This window comes from Fukomys damarensis, unplaced genomic scaffold, assembly GCF_012274545.1.
Source record: "Fukomys damarensis isolate Sample0158 unplaced genomic scaffold, DMR_v1.0_HiC HiC_scaffold_3, whole genome shotgun sequence".
NCBI classification, from domain to species: domain Eukaryota; kingdom Metazoa; phylum Chordata; class Mammalia; order Rodentia; family Bathyergidae; genus Fukomys; species Fukomys damarensis.
Window position 1 is genome coordinate 19,324,260 of NW_022900915.1, and position 27,977 is coordinate 19,352,236.

Below are 27,977 nucleotides of genomic sequence, written 5' to 3' on the forward strand. Positions count from 1 at the left end.
TTCTACCAAAATATGCTTTTATTTCTACGTATGGCTGATGCAAAAGTGTTCTTTCTGACTTGTCTCAGAAACAACAAAAGTAATTTTATAGGTATAGATGATAATTAAAATATATTTATTTGAAAAAGTGTATTAACGTAGATGAAGCTATTGGAATGCATTTACCCATAGTGTTTACCAGGGGCAGACAACAATGTTTAAAAGATTTTGATGGCAAAATTGTGGAATCAAGTGTGAAATCTGTATGTACCTAACCTAAGTGGTAACAGTCATGATAATGACCCACAAAAGGGCTCTTTGCACCAATGTGTTTAACCTTCCAAGAATCTCACATGTTGCTTTAATTTTCTTTTTTGGATTATTTGGCTGAAATTAATGTTGAAACAAGATAGGGTCAGCCCTCTACATACATGGATTCAGCCAATTGCAAATTGAAAATATTTGGTAAAAAAAAGATGTTGTCTATTGAATAGCTATGGTCTATTTTTTGTTATTAATCCTTAACAATACTGTGCTCTTTCAATGTCTCCTTGCCTGTCTCCCAGTCCTTCCTTTGAATTTATGTGGAAGCCTTGCTGACCCCACCACACTTGCATTCCACATGCCAGTAAAACCAGCACCACATGCACAATGTCAAGACCTGCTGCCAGTGGAAGCAGTACCCAGGCTCAACTGGATCATGGCTGCAGTGGCCTCTCAATGGCTGGATGGTTGAAATGAATCTGGGGAACTAATTCACTAGAAGGTGCTTCTTGAGTAGGGGTCCCAGAGATATACTTCTCAACTGAAAAGCTGACAATTTTGTATCCTAGAGACTTCCATGGATGGACTCTTGTGGATTCCTGAGATACCCTCAAGGCAACTTCTTGACCCTATACAAAGTATGTGGTTTCTTTTTAATGATACTAATCTCTTTGGCACCATGTCTCCTTTCACCTCAATATTTGTTTTTTTGTTTATTTTTTATTTTTTGAGACAGGGTCTCTCTATGTAGTTGAGACTGACTTGGAACTCACTATGTGGCCCAGGCTGGTCTCAAACTCGCAGTGATCCTCCTGCCTCGGCCTCCTGAGTGCTGGGATTACAGGTGTGTGCCACCATGCTCAGCCTCACCTCAGTTTTATACTTGATTCTTTCTGGGCAAAAATTGAAGTGTTTCAAATTTTTCTTTTCTTCCTTTTGCTCCCGATTCTCACTATAAAGCTGACCAAAAGTGGCCAGCAATACCCATGCCACAGCCTGAATGTTGGGCTGTCTTGAAATTGCTTCACTAGATTAATTAGTCCACTGTCTTCAGTCTGAGTCTCCAGCAAAGTCTCAATACTTGGGTAGAATGTAGTTTTTTGTTTTGGCCAGAGTATAACACACATGTCCTATAGTCCAACTGCCAATAGAGTTCCTCTTCCCACCTGAAACCTGAATCTAGCCTTTAATGTTCATGTGTCTATTAGCATCCTGGTCTTTTGAACTCTGACAAGAATCATCCATCAAGCTCTGTTTACATCATTCTAGGGTTTCTCTAGCCTGTTTCTCCAAATTTTTCCTAACTCCTCCTATAAATCCATTTCAAAGGCTTCTAAACCACACGGTCAGGTATAGTCACACCAATGACCCCACTTCTCTGATCCTAGTGTTCTGTATCAGCCTTCTTTCCTGTCACTGGACACAATATTTGAATACACATAACTTAAAGGAGGAGAGGTTTACTTTAGTTCATGTTTTCAGTCTCAATGGGCTGGCTCCATGTTAAGAACATCATGGTGGAAGGGTATAGTAGGACAAAGCTGCTCAGTTCATGGCAGCTGAAATGCAGAGCAGAGAAACAGTGTCAGAAAGGAATAGGCAAGGGGTCGTATGTAGTACCTAAGGCCACTCCTCCATGGCCTACACAGGTACACCTAGGAGCATGCTCTACTAATTTGCTATGCATTTCTCATTTCAATGAAGTTGATATATCAGGATTAATGGTCACAATACTTATGTAACATTTATATTGTATTAGGTATTTTTTTAAGAGTAGAAAGAATTTATTAAGAAAAAGATAGCTTATGTCTAAGAGAGACAGAAGGGGGATCAGAAAGTGGGTTATCTGCCCACCACACTTCTCAAAGTAATTTAGAGTTGGTTTAAAGTATAGGGGAGATATGTATGGGTTATGTGAAACTACTGTATCATTTTATGTAAAGAACTAGGACATCTGCACATTTTGGTGTCTGTGGAGGCTCCTGGAGCCAATCTCTCAAAGTTGCTGAGGCACAATTTAGATATAAGATATTCAATTTAGATTACATTGTGTTCTATATCAAAAGAGGTGAAATCTGTGAGTTCAGAGCTCATGCTAAGGCAAATTATCCACATTCCTCTCTTATTATTCCATTAAGTACTAGAGTGATAGACCTAGCACTGGAAAGTCAAAGCTTCATATTGTTGGCAAGAAAAATCCTGTCCCAAAGAATGTTCTGCTTCAGAATCTACCAAGGACGACCAACTCTTCTGTGGAGCATATCAACAGCCATAGCCAAGCAAAAACAAAGTCTGTATCACTGGGTCTAGAACCCATACTGTTTCCTACGTGAAAGTACACTGATATCTGGTGAATGTTCTCCGTGGGACTGGTTACAATCAAGTTCTCACGATAAAAGAAGAATGGTATTTATTTTTCATTTTGTTTTTTGAGATAGGGTCTTGCTATGTGATTCAGGCTGGCTTCAAACTTGTGATCTTTCTTCCCCTGCCTCCGAAGTAGGTACTATTTTTTAATTTAAAAAAAGTTTAATGTAAGTACCATATGTTTAAATTGGATTTTCTTGTGGAAAATAGACTTTAAAAAGTGTTGTATTATGTTAAATTAATTTTTTGCCCATAAAATGAGATTTTTTTCATTTGTGCATTCAATGACTCTAGCTGATTTTCCCAAAATATGTCACATATTCAAACATTTCCACTGAGCTAAGAATAGGAACAAACTGTTAGAAAGAGGAATGATGGGTGAGAAGTAGACCTGCCAAGAATGAATAATTAAAAATGATCCTGGATCGAAAAAAACAGAGATTTTCCCCCACCCCCATATGTTATAACATCTTACAACAGTAGCACAAATGTTTCTATGATTTATAACATAAATAGCAGAATTCTTTAGGCTTTGGAACTTAAAATATAAATTCTCACACCTCTTACATGGGGCCATAGTGGGGTGGATGCAGCTCTCTTGCCCTATGGCTTTTTCAAAAGCAGATAACTGATTTTTAAAATCATCACACTCTTCTTGTTTCTAATAAAATACAATGCTTATTGTATAAAGAATGTTCATTAGCTATTCCTATCTCCAGGGAAGACTGAGAGCTAGGAATGGGATTCAACTTCCTCAGAAGGTGCTAAAGTTGGACGTAGGGAGGTTTTCCTGCATCCATGAACTATGAAGCACAGAGCAGGTCCTGATGAGTGTGCTTTTTCTGTCCCTGGAGAACTTACAGATGATAACATGGCATACATTTAAGGGTGGGGTAGGGCAGTGAATGCAGTAATAGAATCAGGAATGCAAAATATTAGTTATGGAATAACAGGCTGCTCAGTTGCTAAGGAATCCTAAAAATAGGGTATGGATGACTGACTGGAAGGTGAGAGGGGTGGCTCGTTCTGAGGGTCTCATTGGGCCGCCCAAACTTGGCAAAGGCAGTGCAGAGCTGCTTTTTGGAGCTAGAGTCCGAGCAAAAAATTGGACAGCCAAGTCTGAATTCCAGCCATCTTACAAAGTTATTCTTGACAATAGCCTAGAAATCTTGCCCTGCAGACCAACCTCACAAATACGGCCCTCAGACTCACCGTGGTGGCCCAAGTCTCAGGTTCCTTATACACTGAGTAGAGGTTCCCCCCAATTCCCTGCAAATGTGTGCATGTGCACAGTCCACTCTCAAGCCCATCTACTTTTCAGGCTAAGTCCTCGACTTGGGCAAGGTTGAGTAACAGACTCCTACCCATCTGCCACAGTGTGCGAAGCGGACTATGTGCACTCTGTAATGGGAGGAATCTAAGGGATGAAGAAAGGGTGGATTTGGGAGCCACGTTGTTTTTGTTTTCGCCCTGGACCAGTTGATCTTTGTGGAATTTTTAGTGTGATGGTGACCTCAAAATATTTTAATATATGTGATGCTGAAGCGAGCACGACCTCAAAATATTTTAAGAAGGGTTCACTGCTTATTAGCTAAATGGAGAAACTCCTAGGGAATAATGTGCTGGAAAGTTTGCCTGCACATTGGCCGTACCTTCTAAGTCGTAGCCAATCAATGTCATGTTGCTTGTTACCTCTAAAAGAGGTTCTGTTAGGGATTGGGGCTTTCATCTGTTATTTCCTGCTTGGTGGGTTTAAAAGAATTCTGATGTTGCTATAGCAAAGGGCTTGGCTCACCAGTTTATTTTTCTTTCGGTTAGGGTAAAATATCATAGGGATGATATTTGGTTGCTGTGTGGATATTGGAAGGATGACAGGAAAACTGACAGAAGAGAGAGACATGGAGGGGACCTCAGTTGAGGAATGGGACCCTAACTCTTCTCCTCTCCGCAAGTCAGGGGTGCTGCTGTGGGACATAGCAGCATTTATTTGTGTTCTCTCAGTCCTTTTGATGCCTTTGTCCATTCTTTGGAAAAGCTGGGTCCAAGAACAGGGGCTCTGGGCTGTGTTTCCAAAGATTTTAATTTTATCCTTGATAGCAATTATTATTAGTTTGTGGGGTTGTTGGCTTAGGCAGTGACTTTGAATACCAAGGATATCCCAACTCCAGGAAAAATCTTTTTGGTAAATATCTTCATTGTTATTCACTGCTTGAAGTCCTTATCATTTCCTAGACAGTTCTGTTAAATGTATAAGGCAAAAATTAAAAAAATTTTATATTATTGTCAGATAATATCACATTATAATATGACTGGCTGATAAAGGCATAAGAACCAATTATTTTTTAATTTAAAAATTAAATATAATTTAGACAGTAAATTTCACCTTTCTTAGTGCGTAGTTTTTAAAAAAAAAAATTTTTTTTTTGGTACCGGGGATTGAACTTGGGTCCTTGCACTTGCAAGGCAGGCCACCGAACTGCTGAGCTAAATCCCTGGCCCTTTTTTTCAAATATTGACAAACACACGTAGTCATGTAACCACGACTACAATCAAGATATTGATCGGTTTGGTCATACCAAAAAGATTTCTTTATATCATCCTGATAATATTAGATATTATTCATGTCGCTACTGGTCAAACCTTTCTCTAAACTCCAGCAACCATTGGTCTGTGTTCTGTTCCCACCCGTTTGCTTTTCTAGGCATTTGTGAAAATGGGTTATACAGTATGTATTCTTTTTAATGTGGTTTTTTAAAATCACTTTGTGTAATATACTTGAGATTCAATCATGTTGTTTTGTGCGTTGATGATTTGTCCCTTTTTATTGCTTAATAGTATGTCATTGTAAAGACATACTAGAAGTTATTTATTCCCTCAATTAAGGGATTGCTTTAGACTGAATTGTGTCCCATTTAAGTTTATATGATGAAACTCTATCCCCACAATGTGACTGGTTTTGAATAAGGCATGTAGGAGGTGATGAAAGTCAAAGGAGTCCATAATTTTTGGCCCTAATCCTATCGTGTTGGTGGTGCCCTATGAGAAAAAGAAGAGTGAGGCTGCAGCTCAGTAGCAGAGTACTAGCAGGGATGATGTCCCAGGTTCAGTACCTAGCACTGAAAAAACAAAAATCTCAGTATAAGAAAAGAAAAAGCATCAGTGCTCCCTGACTCTAACCACATACTCTGAGGAAACGTTATGTGAACGCACTGCAAGAAAGCAGCTGCCTGCAAGTCAGAAAGAAAGCTCTCACTGGAAACCAAATTAGGCCGTAGCTTAATCTTGGATGTTTGGCCTCCAGAACTGTGAGAAAGTAAATTTCTATTGTTTAAGCCACCCAATCTGTGGCATTTTGTTATAACAGCCCAAGCAGCCCACTGGTCAGGAACAACCTAGCAAGAATTCTAGTCATCCACTATTAGTTACTAATAAGGGAATACAGTAGTTGCATGACAAGTGAGTCATCCCCTAAATATATTGGCCATGGTGGATGGTTTCCACTTTCTAGTGAGCTAGACAAAAATTCAGGAGAAAAGCAGAGGACTCACAGCTGGAACACCAGGTTTCATTTCACTGTGGAGAAAAATGAAAGAAAACCCAGAATGAGACAAGATGACTAAGTTCACAGACAAAATGATGCTACTGACTGCTCTCTCAATTATTTTTTGAGTAGTTCTGCCTAAAATAAGGTTAACAGTGTAAGTGTGAATTTTCTTCCTTCCACCAATAAAGAGGAGAAAACTTAGTTCTCAGGTGGACTTTGAGAGTGTGCTTTTTAGACAAAAGATGTCTGAGAAAGGAGTCACCTGCAGGGGTATTTGCTAAAAAGCAGGTTCCCAGTTTTTGGGGACCTCACTTTCCTAACAGATTTCTTTCTCCTTTCCTTGTAAAGACCTAACCGTTCCTCAGAGATGGTTCACTTCTTCCCTGCACCATTTGTACATATCAAGCAAATGGCTACATTTAAACTATCATGCCTGAGATTCAAGTTCTGTCTCCCAGAAGGATATATACAAACCAACTGTGGTACGTTTATACATATACACATTTAACATACAGACTGCATACAGATATTTTATTTCAGTACATTTACATAGAGAAAGCCAGATAAGTTGATGTTGCTGAGAAAAACACACCTGAAGGAAAATGATTGCCTTTCTACGATTCTTGGGTTTCTGTGCATAGGATCCTTTAGTCAAATCCTAGCTATCAGGGCTGCTAAATGATACACATCCTTTCATCCTCTCACACCTTTTAGTGGGTTCAACCCCGAAAGGCGAAAGATCCTGTGGGCATCACCATAGGGCATCAGAGGAAGACAGCTGTCCCTGGCTTCTGCTCAACAATCTGCAATGAAAAATGAATGTTTCAGTGCCTCTAAATAGTCTGCTTAATAATTTGGAAAGCAAAATGCATCTTTCTGTTGCTCACTAAGCATTTTTGGCAAGTAATTTGTGCACATTTATCTTCTCTGACGTTGCCTAATGGAGCTAACTCTCTCCTCTGGAGCATGTTGAAATGTATGTATGCTAAAATGGATGCATTCTGCACCTTGGGTGGGTGTGTGTCCCTTGGATGGAAGCAGCCCACCTTGGGCGTAGAGCCTACAGAGTTAAACTAACAAATTCTCCAGTCGCTATTTGTTATTTTAACCTCTGAGATTTGAGTAAGGTCTCACATCTTTTAGAGCCAGACTCTGGAGGTTAAATTTTTTTTAAAGTAAAGCTTGTCAAATACATTCCAATTTAAAAACATTCCATTTAAAACAGAGTGAGAAATCAAGAAGAAGTTAATTAAAAGGAATATTGTGAGTACTTTATCCATGTTTTCATTTCTGTACCCCAAGAAAGTGATGACATAGAAAAATGTGCCTTATTGAGAAAGTTGTATAAATAGCTTTAGAACTGGGACAGTAGCTTATGGTGATAGTGATGATGACAATAAGGACAACAACAAAAAAGACAAAGAGGAAGGGGAGTTGTTGGGATTTTTTTTTTGGTCCATAATATCTTAAGAATGTCTGATTAGAAAAACATGATCTTCAAACTAAGAAAAAAGAGGGAGAGCAGCCAGAGAAAAAACAAATCCAAGAACTGTGTTTACATTTCATCAGCCCTCAAATGCAGGCAAGAAATGGCACAGATCATAAAGGAAAGGTGATGCTTTTTTTTTTATTACTGAAATCAAGTATGTACAGGCTCCTTCAACTTCTTGAGGAAAGAATTCTAGGAGACGACTGTTTTTGCTGCAGGGGCATGTTAACTGTTCTGATTATAAACCTTGGTGTGGCAAGGCTTCCACACCCGTCTTTACCAATTCATGCCTCTCAGTTCAACACCCAACACTGACAGTTAGCTACTCAGTCCAAGAAAGCTGATGAAATATTACTAGGGTGGTTCTTTGTATATAAACCTAGTTGCATTTGATCAAATGTCACAGTCAAACATCTATTGAAAACTCTGAATAATTGAAAGTTACAGATGATTATAAATATGTCAGTCATTCACTGTGAAAAGCATAGCAAGTAAATGTTTTTAAAATTTTGGGACTCTTGTCTTTCAGGATGGTTTCCATGCTGGGCATATGGCTCATGCTTGTAATCCCAGTCCTCAGGAGGCTAACGCAGAAGGATTGTGGCAAATTGGAGGCCAACCTGGGCTACATTGAGTTCAAGGTCAACCTGAACTATATAGTGAGACCTCATCTCAAAAACAAAACAAAATGTACACACACAGAAACACAGACACCAAATAAAAAGAAGGATTTCAAATGTTCAATGCTGCATTTAGGAGTTAAGATTAAAGAAGTTTCAAAGGAGACATAGGCCAAGACAGTCAGTATGTTTTCTTAAACTGTGACTATTCTCATCTAAGCACCAAAATAGGTTTCCCAAGGCAGTCTTTAAATTTCTTGTTCTCATTTTTTGCTTAGGAAATTCTTATTTCTACTACTTGAAGGAAAAATAAAATGACATGAGGATTTTCATCCTTATCCCCAACCAAAATTTAGATCAAGCCTTTCTTTTCCCCACCCATGGTGTCCACTATTGGATTTGTGCGCTCAAAATCTGTTAATGTGACTGTAGAGACAATGTGGGAAAAGATGAGCAGGCTATAATAACAAGCAAAGAAGCCAAGGTTCAATATTAAGTTCTTGAAATGATTAAAGTTAAGTTAAAATTCTATATACATACTGATAAAATTCAAAGGAGACATGGGATAAATGAGGTCAAATGATATGTTGAAAAATGAGATTTGAGATAAGTAATTTCTATTTTAAATTTCCAATGCTGTTGTTATAATGTTTGTAATAAATAACATCCTTTAAAGAAAGAATTTGGTAGATTTGTACCCTGAAAACTGCAAAATGCTGCCAACAGAAATTCAAGAAGATACAGTAAGTGGAAAAACATCAGTGTTCACAGATTGGAAGACTTAACTATTGTTAAGATGTCAATACTACCAGAGTGTTCCATAAATGAAATCCATTTTTTACCAAACTTTCAACAACACGTTTTTCCCCCAGAAAGAGAAATACCTATCTGTCTAGAATGAACAAAACAAACCTTGAAAAAGAAAAAGTTGGAATTCTCACACTTCCTGATTTCAAAACTTATTACAAAGCCATTTGAGAAGTCAGTGATGGTCCTGACTCTGGAGAGGATGAGAAGGTCCAGGGTTCCAGGCCGGCTAGGGAAAGTCCTAAGCCCCAGAGTCCTACTCACGCTGGTGGGGCTCTGCCCATACCCTTAGGGTTCACAGTTTCCATGTCTACTCTTCAAGCTTCCGATTCCAACTACCTGCAACTCTCAGAGTTCTTTTGACCAGCAGAGCCTACTTGACTTCTCCTGCGGCAGGCAGGAAGAACTGGAGAGTTGATTCCTCCTCCCAGTGAGGCTCACCCAGTGACTGACCCAGTGCATTAACACCCATTCCTTCATGCATAAGTGTGGTGACTCTGCTATGTCTTCTACACTGGCTTCCATGTTTCTCTGGTAGGGTTGAGCTCCTATCGCCCAGCAAAGTAACCTGCTTGCCTTCCTCCCCCTTCCTTTCCACTCCACTACCAGGGCTTTCTGGGCTCATCTTCCCAGTGAACTACATCCCACTCATTTCCTGTCTCAGCTTCTGCCTTGGAGGAAGCCAGTGGAAGAACTGATGAAAAGGATATAACATACACCTAAATGAAGACAATGGACCCTGGCATAGAGCACATAAAATCCCAGAAGACAGAGAAGATCCCAGACAGTGTCATAGATAGCTTTCCCATCATTCTCTATAGTACGATTTTATTTTAATAAAAGTATTTCTTTCTTTCTCCCCATCCATCCATGCATCCATTCATCCATTTCATATTTATCTATCTGTAGCCATGCATAGAAAGATATCTACAGTTATATCTATTGTTAGGCCTAATTATTTCAACATAGGACAATCTGGGGGTGTGTTTAACTTTTATATTTGTCCTTATCTACTGCATACATCTTTATAATAAGGATATACTTTTTCATAATAAGGATATATTTTTTAAAAAGCGTGGTGATTTTTTTCTTAAAAAAATAATGACTAGGGGCGTGGGGAAAACAAGTATTGGTCAAAGGTCACAACGATGCGTGTGTTCTGGAGATCTAGTTTATAGCATGGTGACTATAGTTAATAGCATATAAACTATATTTTAAGATTACTAAGACAGTAGATCTTGGGTATTTTCCTCACAGAGAAGGTAACTATGTGAGGTGAAGGGTATGTTAATTAGCTTGACTGTGGCAATTCTTTTACAGTGTGCGCAAATATCAAGTCATTATATTGTACACTGATATATAAAAATTTTATCAGTCATCCTTCAGTAAGGCAGGAAAAAGTGCAAAGACTAGAAACAACTATACCAAGAGGTGAACAAGAGTACTTCATTGTCGATGGTGTGAATATAGTTAACTATGATTTTTAATTTTGACTTTTTGCAATTTTAATGAAAACCTAATTTCTCTTTTTCTTTTCATACAGGGTTGATGAACAATAGCAAAATAAGCAGGTTTTAGATAGATAGTATGAGGCGGAGAGAATGCTTTAAAAGAGTAACTCAGCAAAAACCTTTCAGGAAGGTAAATTAACAATATAAACCAGAAGCCTTCAAAATCTCTTTGCTTTTGATCCAGTGTATACTTAGCCTGAGGCATGTTTCCCAAAGCTTGACAATCACCTCAACTCAGAATCACCAGCGTCAGAATCACCTGAGCACCTTCAAAGACATCCAAATCAATATCTCTGGAAATGGCAGATTAGCAGATTCTCCTGATAATTCTTATATACACCGTAGCTAAAACCCTACTGGCCTGGGGAAATGGGAGACTTATTCATTAATGTTCATTCTTTACCAAGAGTCAGGCTCTGTTCCCTACTCTGGGGACACACCCATAAATAACACAGAAAATGTCTTTGTGCTCATGGAAATTCTCTTTTACTCATTTTTTTTATAAAGAAGCTCATCATAGTATTATTTATGATAAAATTAAGAAGCAAAGAAAAAATACAATGATCTTTCAAAGAATGACATGGGAAGCTGTTCACTGTGCTACCAAGTGAAAATAATTATGATCCCTTTGAAAAACACATATATGCATCGATAGAAAAGACTACAGGGAAATAGAGATACACAAAAATAGTGATTTTAGTTGTCTCTGGAAAACATGATTATACATTATTTCTATTTTCTTTTATGTTCCTTTTCATAATTTCTAAACTCCTGGATAAAATGTAGTAACTAATGTAATCAGAAGAAAATGTAATGTTTGAGAAGGTTGATTTAAAAACTAGGGAGAATAAAAATTTTCCATTGCTACATTTATCCTTTAAAACACATTTTGACAATATTGGGACATGGTTACTTTCATTTCTGAGCTCAACATTAGAATTTTCTATTCAATTTTGATACCTATTCATTTTTAGCTTTAGTCTTAAGTGAACTTTCAAATTCTTTATGAAAGGACAATTCAAGATTCTTGATGTTTTTCCTTAGATTTTTATTCTTTTTCAAATATACAGCATAATTTTCATATAAAAACTAGAGAAATACAGACTACAGGAAAAAAAAGTAGTCGTGATTCCAGTTTTTCTCACTTCCTAAGAAAACTACCTTAAAGGGTTTGGTTATGTTCTTCCAGCTTATTTTTATTATAAGTAATATTTATTATATTTGTACATATACATTCAAATATATATATAGTTTTATTTACTTTAATACTTTATATACCAGCTTGGACCTTGCTACTTCATCTCACCAAGTATCTTAATTTCCATGTCGTCTCATAGAGATCTATTTCATCTTTGTAATGACTGTATATATTATAATGACTAGAAATACCTTGACTTATTTTTTAAAATTCTTAATTACACATCATATTTTATAAGTGATTTTTGCTGATTTGAAAGAAGCCACATTATTTAGGCACAATTATGGTTATTGTTGACTTTCTGACTCATAGCTTTTTTTGGTATTCACTGGTCTTTGTCTTAAGTGTTCTGTGATGACTGACAGTCGGATCATTTACAGACCATGGAAGTTTTTACTCTTTCTTCTCAGAATTTCTTTCTTTCTTTTCTTTTTTTTTTTTTTTTTTTTTTCCATTTTTTCTTTTTCTTTTCTGAATTTTTTTTTTTTTTTTTTTTTTTTTTTTTTTTTTTGCTACCAGGGATTGAATTTGGGTCCTTGCGCTTGCAAGGCAGGTGGCGGCACCACTGAGCTAAATCTCTGGCCCTGTTTTGATTTGTTTTGTTTGTTTTTTTTTGTACCAGTGATCGAATTTGAGACCTTGCACTTGCGAGGTAGGCGGTGAAATCACTGAGCTAAATCCCTGACCCTCTTCTCAGTATCTCTCATCTTGTTTTCTTATGTTGCCTTAAGCTTGGCTAAGACCCCCAGAAAAATGAGTGCTAATCATCACCAAGCATGGTCATCTACATAATTCAGGAAAAGTTGATCTTGGAGTTCTAGATTGTTTGAAAGAGCTAAGTTATCTAATTTATACAGCCCTGGCCTGAGCTCTTGTTCTCAAACACTACTTTGCCTTCATTTAAGCTCACAACACACTCCACAGATAGACAGTTCAGGTTACACATGTTTAATTGCAGACAGCAAAGTGAGAATGAGGGGTGGTGGGTGCATTATTGTAGGTGGTACTAATTTGCAGTTTCCCTTCTCGGGCATGATCCTGTTTTATGTCTATTTTCCTATTTTTGCCATTTTCTATCGCAGGAGAAGAAAAAAGAATTAGGAACCCCTGGGTCCTGCTGTTTTCATACCTGTCCTATCCCCACATAACCCTTCTCCCAGTTAGATGATGATAATTTGAGACGGTAAAGATACTTCATCAAATAGCAAAGAGCTTATTTAGATAAGAAATATCTCACCAGCTCTTGATGGCTGGGATAACGAATCATAAAGCTTTGATAGAATAACTGATATTAGCCAATCTAGGAAGCTTATTTAAATTGAACAGGGAGGGGGTAACTTTAAAGATGATTTCTATTTAATCTAAAAATCAGGCAGGAAACTGAAATTATTATGGATTTGGGAGAAAAAAAGCAGACTATTTGAGGTCAGCACAATACTGTTAAAACTCAAGTTGGAAAAGTTGGAAAGTTATGCAGTTTTTACTTAGCCTCATCTTGTTCTATGTAATTGCTTCCTTTCAACCATAAAGTTGTTTAGTGTAGGAGAGATATTCCAAGGCATCTCTTTATATTCACTGCTGCAAGATCCCATTTTAGAATAATTACAGTCTTGGAGTTGAAGAGACGGGCTCACTCTATCTAGCTGTGCAGCTGGCTTTCTCACATGACAATAGGATGCTCACTAGCTTAGCAATGTTCAAGGCTGTGAGCCAGAGGGAGGCCCTCATGTTGAAATTTTGCCCTTGCTTTGTTCCTATTTCCTCCACAAAAATGGGGAAGTGGTTCAGAATTTTTAAAGAAGGGAGTTTTGTTTCTCTCTCTCTCTCTCTCTCTCTCTCTCTCGGCTTATTTATTTATTTTTGAGGCAGGGGCTGGCTACGTCATTCAGGCTGGCCTTGAACTCACTAAGTGGCCCAGGCTGGCCTGGAACTTGAGGTGATCCTCCTGCCTCAGCCTCCCCAGTGTTGATATTACAGGCATTCTCTTAGGGCTTTTAAAGTGACCTGCCGAGCTCCAAATGCAGATTTCAGAATCTCAAATCAGTGATTACATATTTGTATCTCAAACTGATGTTACTAAGCAAAACCAAAACCAAACCAAAGGAAAGAAAGAAAAAAAAGAAAAGCACATTGTAAAGTGCTTTCCTCCTTCTTCATTCTCTTTTCCATATTTTTGTTTCCCCCCTGGTACTGGGGACCGAACTGAGGACCTTGAGCTTGCAGGGCAGGCACGGTGTCACTGAGCGAAAACCTCAGCTCCCTTTTCCATAATTACATTTTTCCTTTTCATGAGAAGATTAAAGGAAGTCTAATTTTTTTTTGCCTCTGTACCTACAACTGGTCCCATGTTCAGCTTGACTACTTTAGTGACAAATTATTTTTATAAATTAAAATAATAACAGTTTACACTCAGCCCTCTGTCACCTACTTAGAAGCTTAGACACACATACACATCTACAGTGATTTCTCAGCTTCTCAAAAATACCGGGGTTCTTCTTTTATTTGACCCTTCTTGCCCGGATATGTTATCCCATAACCCCAAGTTCTCTTTATTCTTCATACAATTTCACACAGCCATCTATTATCTATTTCATATATCATGACCACAGTTTAGGCCCTGCTATTTCTTTTCTGAATTATTACAAAAGCTTTCTAAATGGATCATGTACTTCGAGGATCTCCCTCTCTTTTAAAGGCCTCAGAGCAGCTTTCTCAGAGCACCATTCTAGAAGAAATGAACAAAAGACTTAAAAACCATCCATATGTGACAGGTGCTGAAATCAGTACTTGGAATACACACATCAAAGAGACTATCACAGTAGACTTTCTGCTCGGTCTTTCCTGTCCCTAGACAGGTTCCATATATCAGTGTTTTACTGATTGGGTGAGGGTGTTATATTGCCAACCAGGGAACATTTGAAAAGTTGAGGGGTCTTTTTGATTGTCATGACTGGGGTAGGAGAGGGAGTTACTATCATGTAGTCACTGACAACAAATACTTATAGCACAAAAATGTCAGTAGTGCCAAGAGGGCAAACTCTGTACATATTCAAATGTAATTAATGAATTTCCTTCTGAGGTCAGTGTCTCCCATTTCCATATAATCAAATCATACCCAATTTCCAAAACTTGCTTCAACCCCACCTCTCCACATCTTCTCCCCAAGACTCATCTGTTCTGTAGAACTTGCAGAGTTATAGCAAGCACCATTTGAAGGTACAGTATTCTTCTCTTTCCCATATGACTCCCCCCAAAAAGGAGTTTATTGTTTGGTGGTTTAAAAATGTGTCCACAAATTCTTTAACATCCTCCATCCAAAAGGCAGAGAGGCTAATTTCCTCTTCTTTCTGGTGATTTTCTGTTAAAAAGTAGGAGATAGTAGAAGTGAAGAGAGGAGAGCAGGAAGGACATAAAAGGCATCCTGACCCCTTGCCCCCACTTCCAGCTCTTGGCTTTTGGATCACTGACTCTGAGGGAAGCCACCTACCTATTGTGAGGACAACAACCATCCCATGGACAGATCCATAAGAGATTCCTCCAGCAGTTGGCAAGCTGTCGATGCCTCCAGATGAGGACCATGTAGGTGAGTTTGAAAGAGGGGCCTGTGACACCTGTTCAAACTTTAGATGGGAAATCCTGAGTCAGAACCATCCACTTAAGCTGCTCCAACATTTTTGCCTCACAAGAAAGCTGTGAATATAAATGTTTGTTGTTTTGAGCTACCAAGTTTGGGGGTAATTTGTTATAGTAAATTTAAAAATTGCACTAGAGGGGCCAGGGATTTGGCTCAGTGGTTCTGCCACATGCCTGGCAGGCCCAAGGACCTGAGTTCGATCCTCAGAGCATGTGCACACACACACACACACACACAAGGCCCAGCCAGGGCCCTGCCCCACCCCAGTGGCATGCGCACACAGATCACAGCCAAGGGTCCACCTGGAAAAGAGCTACACAGGTGCATAAGCAACAGCCAGAGGCTCATCCCAATTAGTGCACAGAGACCCTAGCCAGAAGCCTGCTCAGACAATAAGAACTGCAGTGCACAGCCCCAGCCAAAGGCCCTCCCAGGCAACAGGCACATAGAGGCTCCAGTGAGAGGCACACCTAGATACCAACCCAAGTGTGCATAGGCCCCAGCCAGAAGCCTGCCCAGACAACAGGTCAGCTCAGGGGTCCAGAAGGCTACCATTCGAACCCAGGAATTGGTGTACTGGTAAGCAGCAGAGTAAAGGCTGCTTGGTGGCAAACTGAGAATTGAAGCCCACTGGGTGAGCAAAACGTTGCCTCAACAAAGGCACAGCAGGCTGCATCTGTTGAAATGAGAAGACATAGAAACAAGTCCCAAAACCAGACTTCCAGACCACCTAAGGCAACCCCAAAGGGAAATGAGATGGAAAAATGTGCTACTCAGCCACCTGTACTCCCCGAACTGCAGTGAAAGAGGATCCGGAAAAAAATGAAATCAGAAATAATTTCTCAGATAACAGCAGAAATTGCGCCCATAGTGCAAGACATAATTAATAAATCTAGAGTGGATATAGATACAAAATAGAGGATCTGAGGAACGTGATAGAATCCCAACATAGGAAACAAATGGAATCCATAATACAGATGCAAATAGATTTAGAGGAGATTAAAAATTCCTCTGAAAGTTTATGCAGCAGAATGAGCCAATGTGAGGATAGAATTTCAGATATAGAAGATAGGATTGCAACTGGTGATCAGGAAAGGAAAAATTTCTTAAAAATAGTAAGGGACCACAAGAAAGCAATCCAGCAGCTGCTAGATTATGCAAAGAATAACAGAAGACTGATTAGAGTCAATGAAGAAACAGGAGAGAGTGCAGATGACATAAAAAAACAAACCAACAAACAAATGTTCACAGAAGTAATGTCAGAAAACTTCCCAAGTACAGGAAAATAACTTGACATACAGATAAGTGAATCATATAGGACTCCAACTAGCTGTGATTAAAAAAAAATCTACACATAGGCATATTCTAGTTAAAATTCCAGAAACCTAACAGAATAACAAAGTTCTACAAGCACTTAGAGAAACGATACAAATAACATACAAAGGAAAGTCTATCCGAATCACAGCAGACTTCTCCACACAAATCCTCAAGGCAAGAAGAGCTTGGAGTGATGAATTTTGAGCCCTAAAGGAAAATAGCCTCCAACCAAGACTGATGTAACCTGCAAAACTATCTTTTAAAATCAATAGAGAAATAAGATATTTTCATGACAAAGAGCACCTTAGGAACTTCATGAATACCAAACCAGCACTTCAAAAAATTTTAAACAATATGTTAGGAAAGGACAACGAGGATCACATGATCCACCACTTGCCTTGCAAGTGCAAGGACCTGAGTTTGATCCTCGGTATCTGGTACCAAAAAAAAAAAAAAAAGAAGTGAAAAAAATGTAGTTTAATCCATGAAATTAACTCTTTGATATTAACTTTGATAATTAACTCTTAGTTTTGAACATGGCAAATGTGTTGTTAATCTTTGCTTTTTTTTTTACTCCTTTCTATTGTTATATATGGCAACTGGGGATTTAGAGCATCTTTTTTCATTTTATTTCTTGGAAAATACTAAAGAGGATATATATACTCAATATATCTTCCCCCTTTCATTTTACTTGTAAAAAGAATACTGTGGAAGGGGAATGTTTTTCACTGCTAGAGATACTTTAATAAATTCTAGACAAAAGAAGGCTTTGATGTGGCCTTCATGAACCTCCTCACTTTTTTTTTTCTCATCTGTTTTTAAAAATCTTCTTGGATTCTCTGGCTGGGCTCAAACTTGCAATTCTCCTGCCTCAGCCTCCCCGAATGCTTGGCTCTTTAAGTAACTTTTGAAACTCAGTTTTTATAATACTTTAATATACGTGAAAGTAAAAAATCTTCTATATTTGAAATGTAAGCATTAAAGATCAAGGTCTCCAGCCATACTTAACGACTTGGAAAAAATCTAGTCAAAACACACACTTTAAAGTGTAGAGCATAAAATCTTGTGTTCTCTGTGATAAGAATCACATAAACAGCATGGGCACATGTGTATAAAGATTAGGAGAACTAAGGAATGTAAATAGCTATTTCATTTAGGCCTAAACATCATAGGTAGACTTTTTGAAACCATAAATTAAAAACCTTTCTGGAAGAAACACAACTACATATGCCTGAGTGGATTTCTGTAAACATACTGAGAAGCAGAATTTTTAAAAGTAAGTTGAGCTGGGGTTATGAAGGAGGGAGAAAGAGAGTGTTCTTTTCCTCTGGCTCAAAAGAGGCTTCTAAGCTAAGACTTCACTCATACTGGTTGAAAAGCTTCCCTGGGCTTCTTTCCCTTTTTTACTTGGCCTCGTTTCACTGGAATCTGCTTTTCTTCTCTGTTGATAGGAAAATCTCCAAATTAGCTTTTGGTTTATTATGTGGCCCGAGCAAAAAATAATGATAATAAAATTTCTAAAAAATGGAAATGTAGTAAATTCCAATTTTAAAATCAGACCACCAAGATGGTGTCTCAGGAGCTGAGCCTCCTGTCTCTTTTGGCTCTTGAGAAGGCTGCTTACCTCAGCCTCCTGTGTTCTGTAGAAATGCTCTAAGGAAGAGAAGCAAAGAAGGCTGCAGAGCAGTCCGAACAACTGAAAAGAAATAAGCAGGCCTGTGTATTAGGCCTCTCTATAAAACTGTTTACGATCTGTTACGCCCCATTCATTAAATAACATAATAAGCACCATAGGTTATATTACAGATGTGCCCATGGTTAACTTTAAAAATGTGGCATCTCCAGAAGGAATTGAACTTGGAGTTGGGCCAGTTGTATTGCAATGTCAAACTGTTTCCATCTGTGCTGTGGCTGGCCGAACATCCATCACTTACGCCTGGTTTTAGCACCAGGGACAGCGAGGCCTTTCTCCTCTCTTGGCAAAGAGGAGGGTTAAGGACAGACATTGGGCTCTGGGCCCTCATGTTGGTGGCTGGGCAGAAATGAACTTGCAGAAGGACAAGGAGGTGCCAGGAACCTGTATTTGCTGTAATGAGTGAGATGAAGACAACTGGGGATGTCCTGGGTCGGCTCTAGGAAGCCCAGGGAATGGCATTGTCAGCTCTTGGCCTAGTGTGTTTGAGGAAGGTGAGGTCTTAATACGTTTTTTTAAAATGTCCCAATTCATCCTGTGACCTGGCCGTGTACTACATGGATATCTTAGGCTTTTTTGCCCCTCTCTCTTATAAAAAAATATCCAAGACTGGGTAATTTATAGAGCTCAGAGATTTATTTCTTACATTTCTAGAGGCTGTGAACTCTAAGAGCGTGGCTCTCATATCTGGTGTGGGCACCTCGTATCCTCATGCACCATAATATGGCAGAGGGCATTGCCTGGTGAGGAAGAAAGCTTAAGCGAGAGAGAAAAATCTGCAAAACTCATCCATTGGTCAGGAGCCCACTCCCACAATGACAGCCTTAACTGAGGGTGGAGCCCTCTGTCACAATGACCATTGGTACAGTTAAATTTCAACATAAGCTTTAGATGGACCGTTGAAGCCACAGCAACAGGTCAAATATATGTCTTGAATGTCATTTCCTTAAGCGATTTTAGGGTCAAAACTTCCAGAATTTGCCGTAAGTCCATTTCTCTTTTCATCTTTTACTCTTTATTTTTTTCATTTCTTTCTTACAAGTATCACATTTTTTGTTCAGCTCTCTTTCAGCTTTAAATTCCAGGTTTCATGACCCTTGCCTCATTACCACTGGATACTCTGTTCCTTTTCTGAGATTCTCAGCTCTCCAGTATCTGCAAGGAGAGTCTCCACTCCTTCTGAAACACTCTTTAGAGATTTCCCCCTGGGTTAGACCTTTGCTACTGGTAAGACAAACTTTGTCCTTGTCCCTGTAGTCATGTGTCATAGAAGAGGCTGATTACTTCTCAGATATTAACCTCAAAAAAATGTGGGATTTGAGGGTAAGGCCGCAGTAGGTAGCTTTTACTTTCCTTGTATTCTAATTTTCCCCTCAAATATTCAATACACTTCTTACTTGTATTTGTAATTTTAAAAGTTGAGATATTTATAATAAATACCTTTGGCTTCCTTTCATAAACCACTATCAACCTATTATTTTATATAAATCCTTTTGACACTATATATTTTACCATTTAAACTATGAGTTTAAAATACCGTAAAGGGCTGGGGATGTAGCTCAGCGACACTGCGCCTACCTGGCAAGTGCAAAGTCCTGAGTTTGAACACCAGTACTGAAAAAAAATATTATAAATAGACCACCTAATGATAAAGTAATGATATATTTAATTTACTAAAGACAAATGTCTAAGTTTATCATTTCAGAGTTGTGTGTGCTATACTTCTTTAGTTAAACATTGGACATTAATTATGGTTCTCATAAAACTTGCAAATGAACACAAAACATCTAAGTACCACTCTTCTTTAATTTTTGTGTCTCTGTGGTAAATAGTAAAGTGAGGTACAGCAGAATGACTGAGGTCTGCTTAGCAGGTGCTCACGGGGTGTGTCTATATGGGAGGCTGTCGGCTCTAGAAGGTAAGAGCATGCTTGGAGTCAGTGGGCTGGGTTTTTACCCTCAACCACTTCCTATGTTACCTTTAGCAAATTTTTCATCACCCTGAGCCATGTTTTTTCTGACTTGCAAAATGAGAATAATAAAGTACGTACCTCATGAGATTAATGCGGTGATTGTTATGAGGATTATATAATCCACAACATCTGGAGTGGAGGAAATTCCGCAGAATGAGTGTCCCAGCTTCTTCAGCGAGTAAAAATGATTTCCCTGGAAGAATAGGAGAGGGATTAGTAGAGAGTAAGAAAGACTGAGTATCCATGCGTTTAGCACAGAATCTGGCAGTAAAATGATCATTATTGTTATTATTATGTGTCTTCCAAGTTATACTACCCAACAGTTTACTCAAATCAAATAGATGCTCATGATAGCCCACTAAGTGCACTGCTAGGTCTTACTGTAATTCAACATTATCCCCATTAGGCCGTTCAGGGATTGCAGAGAAGTGTACTGACATACTCCACTCTTGGCCCAGTTTTGGTGTTTGTTAGATATTTTAAACAAATAATGTATCCACTTCTCTAGTTTTTCAGCTATAAAACTTGAATGAACATCAGTGTACCTACCTCCTAAGGCTGTTGTGAGAATTATTACACTATCTTAGCACTATACCTGAGGCCCAAAGAGTATTTAATATAAATACTGTTTTCCAGTATTGTACATAACAGTAAGATTCCCTGTGATACATTAGGGAGGATAGAAAACATCTGACGTGAACACTGAGAACGATGACCTAAGGCCAAGGTAAAGAATGTTACAAGGTGTGTGTGTGTGTGTGTGTGTGTGTGTGTGTGTGTGTGTGTGTGTGAGAGAGAGAGAGAGAGAGAGAGAGAGAGAGAGAGAGAGAGAGAGAGATGCTTGGGTAGAGGAGATGCAAAGGTAGACGTTCTCATTGTGGATAATTGACAGTTTTTGGGAGCCTCCCCTCTGACTTTAGGAACCGCAGTCTCTGAGTGCTGAGTCCTCTCTTCAGAGAAGCAGAGGGAAGCTGTTGGGGATGCAGTCAAGATCCTCTCAGGCACTACCTTTCCTGTGCTGATGTTTTCATTCTGGCACCATTAACTTGGAGGGGCGGAGAAGCCCAGCTGAGGTAAAAGGAGACTGATTAGCTGACCTAGGCCCTTGAGAAAGCCCAGGCACCAGGGTAAAAGGAGGCTCAGAACGGCTCAGAGACCTTGTTGGGAGAGGTACTTGAAGCTGCACTGGAAATTCTCTGAAGTCCCTGAGTTCTGATCTTCTCAGGCAGCCCTAGCGCCCCAGTCCCAGTGTCCAGGGCCCCAGGGCTGAGAGGTGGTGGGTTGAGTGGGAGGAGGCCTGAGTTTGAGTCAAAGATCAATTTGAGTTCAGGCTCCACCCTTTACCATTTACAGAGTTGCCTTGGCCTGGTTGTGTAACCACACTGGACTGCAATTTTCTCAGCCATCAAGCAGGTTTAGTAATACCTGCCCTGAGTATCTCAGGGGAGGACTGTGAGGACCGAGTGAGCTAAAGCACATGAAACATGACTTATTATTGCCAGTGACTCATTCACTTTGCCCTTGACTTTGAATGTATCTTAAATGTCTTGAAATAAACGAATCACTCAAATCAGTGTCTCAACCACTAGCCCTGACACAACGGACAAACAAGAGACTGGTTTCTGTAAAGGTCATTTACATTTAGGTTTACTTTGAACATGTTCTTCATTTATTTCTCCCCTCAGGGAAATCCCTGCTCTCTGGATGATAGGATTCTTACTCATCTTTTTACAATTTGACATAAATACTGTAATCACTTTAAAGCCACTGGTAGGAAATGCAGGTTTCTTCAAGACTCCATCATTTACCATCAAGGCTAAAAGATGACCTTGTCTAAAATACAGGATGTAATTATTTCAGGTTCTGAGAAGAACTGTTCTTTGAACATACCATCCCCTTTTCCTTGTACATTTCTTTCAAGAAATTGCAAGCTGTAGCAGGAAAGATGCCCCCAAAATAGAAATGCCAATCTCTAAAGATCTTGAGGCACTTTCAAAATGATAAATAATTTATTTTCAAGCTTCCCCAATGTGATGAATCTTATTTTAGAGATGAGATGAAGGAGGCCAATAGAAGTTAAGCGATCTTCCCAAGGTTAAAAACAGATAAACCTGGAAAAAGAAGCCAGTCTGGAATTCAGAGCTGCTTCTAACAAAAGGTTAGTTGATTGAATATGAACTTTGTCATAGGTGCTATGGGAGTCTTGCTATCTAGGAGCACGCAACCTACTGGAGACCCCTCACCCCTAATAAGAACAAACAGCAATGAAAACTGTAATGACATATCAAAATGTTAGAGAGATATCAAAATAGAAGAGAGATTAATTATGAATCAGGCAGAGGGACAGATCTCAGAATATTTTTTATAAAGGAGGTGGGATTTGAGTGGAGGCTTGAGGAACAGGTTGGACATTGATTGGAGAGATAGGAGGAGAGACCAAAGCTCTTAAACCTAGGAGGAGTATCCTGAGTAGAATCAATAAGTAGGGTTTGGGAAGCACAGGGAACAGTGTTGCAAAACAGAAAGTAGAGTTGAGGTGTGCATAGAATATGGTTCATATTGCCAAGGACCTTGAATTTTGAGTTGAAGAGGCTGGATTTTGTTAGCCAGGAGGAGCCATTTGGTGGCTTTTAGGTAGGGAAGACGTAAGATATCTGTTCTAACAGGTGACTATGACACCAAGTTAGAATGAGGGACAATATGCTGGAAACCAATAAGACATTCACTCATTTAATCATTTAACAAATACTTATGGGAGGTTTTATTATTGTGATGATGATGATGATGATGTACCAATTACAATGCTGGGCACTGAGTGTATCATATTAAAAAAAGATATAGCTCCTATTCCTGAAGTAAACACATATTTACCAAAAAGTCCAAGAAATAGTAATAAAGTACTTTGGAGGCACAGATGAGGGGCATCTAAATCAGAGAAGGATTCCTAAGGAACTTTCACTGTTTACTAAAGTCCAGAAAATGCATAGGGATTGGTGTGGTGAATAAGGCATGGGAGTGCATTCTAGTAAGGGCATGTGAGAAGTGTGAAATAGCATGGTGGGCTCAGGGAGCACAGGGCTCCACGTGACCAGCACTACAACTAAAGCCATAGCAGGAGAGAGCTGGGAATTTGGTGGTGCTCTGCCTGTCTCAAGAGTACAAGGTCCTGAGTTTGATCCCCAGTACCCCCGCCAAAAAAAGGTTGAGGGTGTAGCTCAGAGGTAGAGCTCTGACCTGTGTTTGTGAAGCCCTAGATTCATCCCCAGCTCTGTGCAAAAAAACAAACACACAAAAAAACAAATGAACAAACAGCTGCATATGGTGGTGGGAGATAAAGCCAGAAAGGTCAGTGCGGCTGGAGCTGGAGTGTTAGAGATGTGGGAGTTAAGAAAAGAAACTTCAACCTAAAGCTAAGTGCAGTGGGATATGCCTATAATTCCTGTATTTGGGAGGTTGAAGGAGGAGGAGGGCAAATTTGAAGCCAGCCTGGCTAATTTAGTGAGATTCTGTCTCAAAATAAAGAAATACAAAAAAGGCCTAAGGCTGAAGATGTAGTTCAGAGCAAGGCCCTGGGTTTAATCCTCGGTACCGTAAAAATAAAAACAAAACAAAACTTTAAGTGCTATTAACGTTATTCTGGTTAGAGGTAGTAAGGTCTTGTCCAAGGTTGGGGGCAGGCAGTGAGATTACAAAGGATTTTATTATTTGGATGGAGGGTACAGACTAATGCAGAGAGAAATTAAAATTCGTGAAAGAGCCAAAGATTGAATTATGGATGGACACCAAAGTCCTTTACTAGGCAGAAAAAATGAAGATTGGAGGAGTGTGCAAGGCAATGTTCCAGGAAGGGGCATGGCTTGTATCAGGAGAGCATTTTGGGTAAGGTCCACAGGGAAGGTGGAAAGAGGCATGGCCAGCTTCCACGGGCATGTGAGGAGAGGGCTGTGGCCGTGGAGGGCTTGTGTTATCGTATGGATGGTGGGTTGGTAGGCTTATGAGGCAAGACTGGATGAAATAAATAAAGAAGACAATGGCACACTTTGAACAGAGGCCTGACTGCTGTTCATGAAATGGTGTAACTTGAGGCAGTTTGTTTAGTTGCCGGAGGTTGGAGTGGTTTAGAAGATAGAAAATATCTATCATTATCCTGAAAATCTGGCTGCAAGATGTGGATCCGTGCAAGTTCTCTACTTATGTGTATGTTCCTGTCTTCTTAGGGGATAGCCATGAAATAAAGAATTTTCCCTCACTACTCAGATACAACAGCAGAGTATTAGCTATTGCCCGCTATCTAAACTGTACAGAAAGAGAGGGATTGCTTCTAGAGAGAGAGTCCCCTGTGGCAGTAGGACACTGGGTAGTTTTTCCCGAACATCAGTAAAGATCGGTGAAATTTCCTGGGACCAGTCTGGGAGACCCTGATGAGTGACTGTGCAGAGAAGATATTATTTTGTCAACTTTAGACTCCAGTGATTCTGCCAGGGCTATGATATGAGACAAGAGTGAAATAAGGAAAGCCCAAAGGATGCTTGGAAGAAGAGATTAAAAGAGAGAAAGTCAAGTGGGAGGATTTAGAAATTGAGTAATTGTATTGATCTGAGACCTGAAGACCCAGGAAAGAAAGGCCTAAGATAGTAAGATTCTTAAATTATGGCTAGGGCCCAAGGGAAAAATAACATGATCTTCCTCTTAATTGCTTCCTTGGGCTAGAAAAGCTCAAAGACTTGGACAATGGAATAGAAAAGGGGGTACAGACTTATTAGGGAGGTAGGCAAACAGAGACCCTCACTGAGGGAGGAACTCAGACCTAAGCACGTCCATAGAAGAGATTTCCTAAGCCAGAGCCAGTATTTAGTGACTGCCTCAAATTCATCTGTGTCTTTTAATAGTTTCATTGCAGTCAGAGCATCTGACCTGAGAGTATGTGCCTTTTGTGATGAAAGGCTAAAGAAAATATGAGCGATGACGGTAGCTCAAATTATTCCATCTCTGAGCAACATTCAAAATAGTTGACCACCTCTTCCTTCTTTTTTTTTTGTTTTTTAAAAATAAATTTTATTTTATTTCATCCCATTCCCCCTACCTCAAGCCCCTTCTCTTCCTATGCACAAAAGCTTTGTTTCCATTTTTACACCTCTTCCTTCTTGAAACATTCACTTCTCTTGAACTGTGTGATGTCTCCAGTCTACTGGATTTTCAATGGTTCTTTAAAATTTTCTTTGCTGACTTTTCTGCCTAATGTCCAAATGCTGGAGCTCTGGAGAGCTCCATGATAGGTCTCACTCTTTTGCTCTAGCTAACAGATATCTCCAGGCAAATTTATCTAGTCCCTTGGTTTAAACATTACACACACACAGATGATCCCTAGAGCTACAATTCTGGCCACTCCCTTGAGTTTCTGACTCATATATCTAAACATGCACTTGATGTTTCCATTTGGATATCACACAGGCACCTCAGATTTTATGAAGGCAAAAATTACACTTGATTTTCCTGCCCAGTCTTGTTTGGTCCATTCTCAGGGAAATATTAACGCCATCTACCCAGCTGCTTCAGCAAGAACAACATCCTTGATCCCAGCCTATGTCTCATCCAACCCAATAGTAAGTGAAGACCATTCTACTTTTAAAATATATCCCAACCTGTCCATTTCTTTTCATCACCTCTGCCAACCTCACAGTACAAGCCTCCATCCTCTGTTTCCTGGACTACTGTTAGAGCCACAACTGTGCATGCCTGGCCCGGTCTCCACCAAGAAGCTTGGAGTATAACATTCTCATTACGGCCTCCAACTCCATAATTTGCCCATCCTACAGTTCCAACTCCATTTTGCTTAACAGACCTCCTTGCTCACACTCTTTCAGACTTTCTTTGGCCAGTTCCTCTAACAGATACATCCTAATTTGAGTTTCCTTGAAATGACATAGGTGCAAATTGGGGAGGAAGTCAGAAGGAATCAAGACAAGAAAAGGGTAGGAAAGAAAAGAAGCAGGAAAAAACCAAAGTGAGCACATTTTTTGAGGTTGCCAGCTTGGGCAACAAGGCTGCATTCTGCTGAGATCTCCTGAAATGTACACAGACTGTCCCCGAAGGTGTTAAAGGGTACACAGTGGGGGCATTTGTCTACCAGCTCTTGTCTTCCACAGCTGAGAGTTGCCTGGGCAGCATTAACATCTCATTTTAGGCTGCACTTGGTGCCATCAGAAGAGCCAGGAAGATGCGTAGATGCTTGCAGTAGGGGGCTAGTATCTCTAGGTTATTTGAACCTGCAGGAAACTGTTCACCACAGCTGTGGCTGAAAACAGAGGAAGACTGAGAGGGTGTAAGAGGGGCAGCAGAAGTGCTTCCTGCTCTAACCTCTTTCTTGGGTTGGTGGTTTCATATATGTTGTTCCTGTGGCCTCAACTCTGCAAGTATCTGGACCTCTTCCCTCCTCCAGATCTCAGCTTAAATGCCATTTCCTCAGAGATGCCTTCCCTGATCTCACAATCAAAGTCTTCCTGGTTCTTTCCATCACAATACCTTCAGTGCCCCTGTCAGGGTTTGAATTTTGTATGTTCCATATTGTTTCTGTCATCCACATGAGACTGTAACTCTCTATCTCTGGTTCATCTCTGTGCACCCAGTGAGTGGCATTACACTTGGCATACAGTAGTTATATGACTCATGAATGGATAAAGAAAAAAAAGACAAAAACCTACATATGTAGCCCAGAAATCCAATTCAAATCCTTTAGGCCAGTAAGACAGGAGGGTTGGGTCTCCAGCAAGCCTGCCCACTGTCAAAAGTGCTCAGGTTTCCCAGGAAATAGCTGGGATGATGATCCAGGAAATTTTAGGGGAGGATTTGACAAACATTGGTGGAGTTTCCACCGTGAGTCACACCCTGCCTAGGCGATGGAGATACAAAAACTGTGAGGACACAGTAGCTGCTTGCACGGGAGCCGAAGAATTGGCGAGTGGCAAAGTGACTGGAAAACCCTAAAGCGCTAGGCAATGTGAGGCCTTGTGGTGGTGAAAGAGTGTACTAGATGCTCCCAAAGAGCCCTCTGGCCTTACAATCTGAAACAGTTCCATCAAATGGAGCAAGAATGAGAGTTATCTGAGGGTCTGAAGGAGATTCCAAAACTATTTAAACTAAGTAGGTGCTTGAAAATAGTTTTGCTTACAAGTCTCAAGAGCTGCCCAGCACTTTGGAAGATGATTTCAGATATAGTCTGCAGCTGTGCCATTCTCAGGCTGGGAGAGGATGCTAGATTTGTACCTCTCGAGGGTAAATGTGCAGTTATGTAGGTTTAAATCTGGAATACTTTCTTTAGCCTAAACTTTCAGCTCATGAGTAGTAAATTTTTCTTTGGGAGTAATAGCAAAAAATGAGCAATAGTTTTAAATAGAATTTGGAGTATATACATAAACTTGCAATCAAAAAGTTTATTTGTACATTAAAGATATGCTGCGGTAACATCTGCTTTAACATTATCTATTAGTGCATGGTCTGAATGTTAGAAAGACCTTGTGAAATAAACTCATTTGTTGTGCCATGTCTCTGAAAGACTCCCCTAAACCACTGCTCAAATGTAGAC

At 39.6% G+C, this 27,977-nt stretch overlaps 1 long non-coding RNA gene across 1 annotated transcript; it reads right to left on the minus strand.

The window, feature by feature from the left end:
* Nucleotides 1–6,732: 6,732 nt before the first annotated feature.
* LOC104850797 lies at nt 6,733–26,845 on the minus strand. The gene is made up of 3 exons (XR_777073.1): nt 26,753–26,845; nt 20,474–20,588; nt 6,733–6,957 (listed from the first exon to the last, which is right to left on the minus strand). It is a non-coding gene; the product is annotated as an uncharacterized LOC104850797 (long non-coding RNA).
* Nucleotides 26,846–27,977: the final 1,132 nt, after the last annotated feature.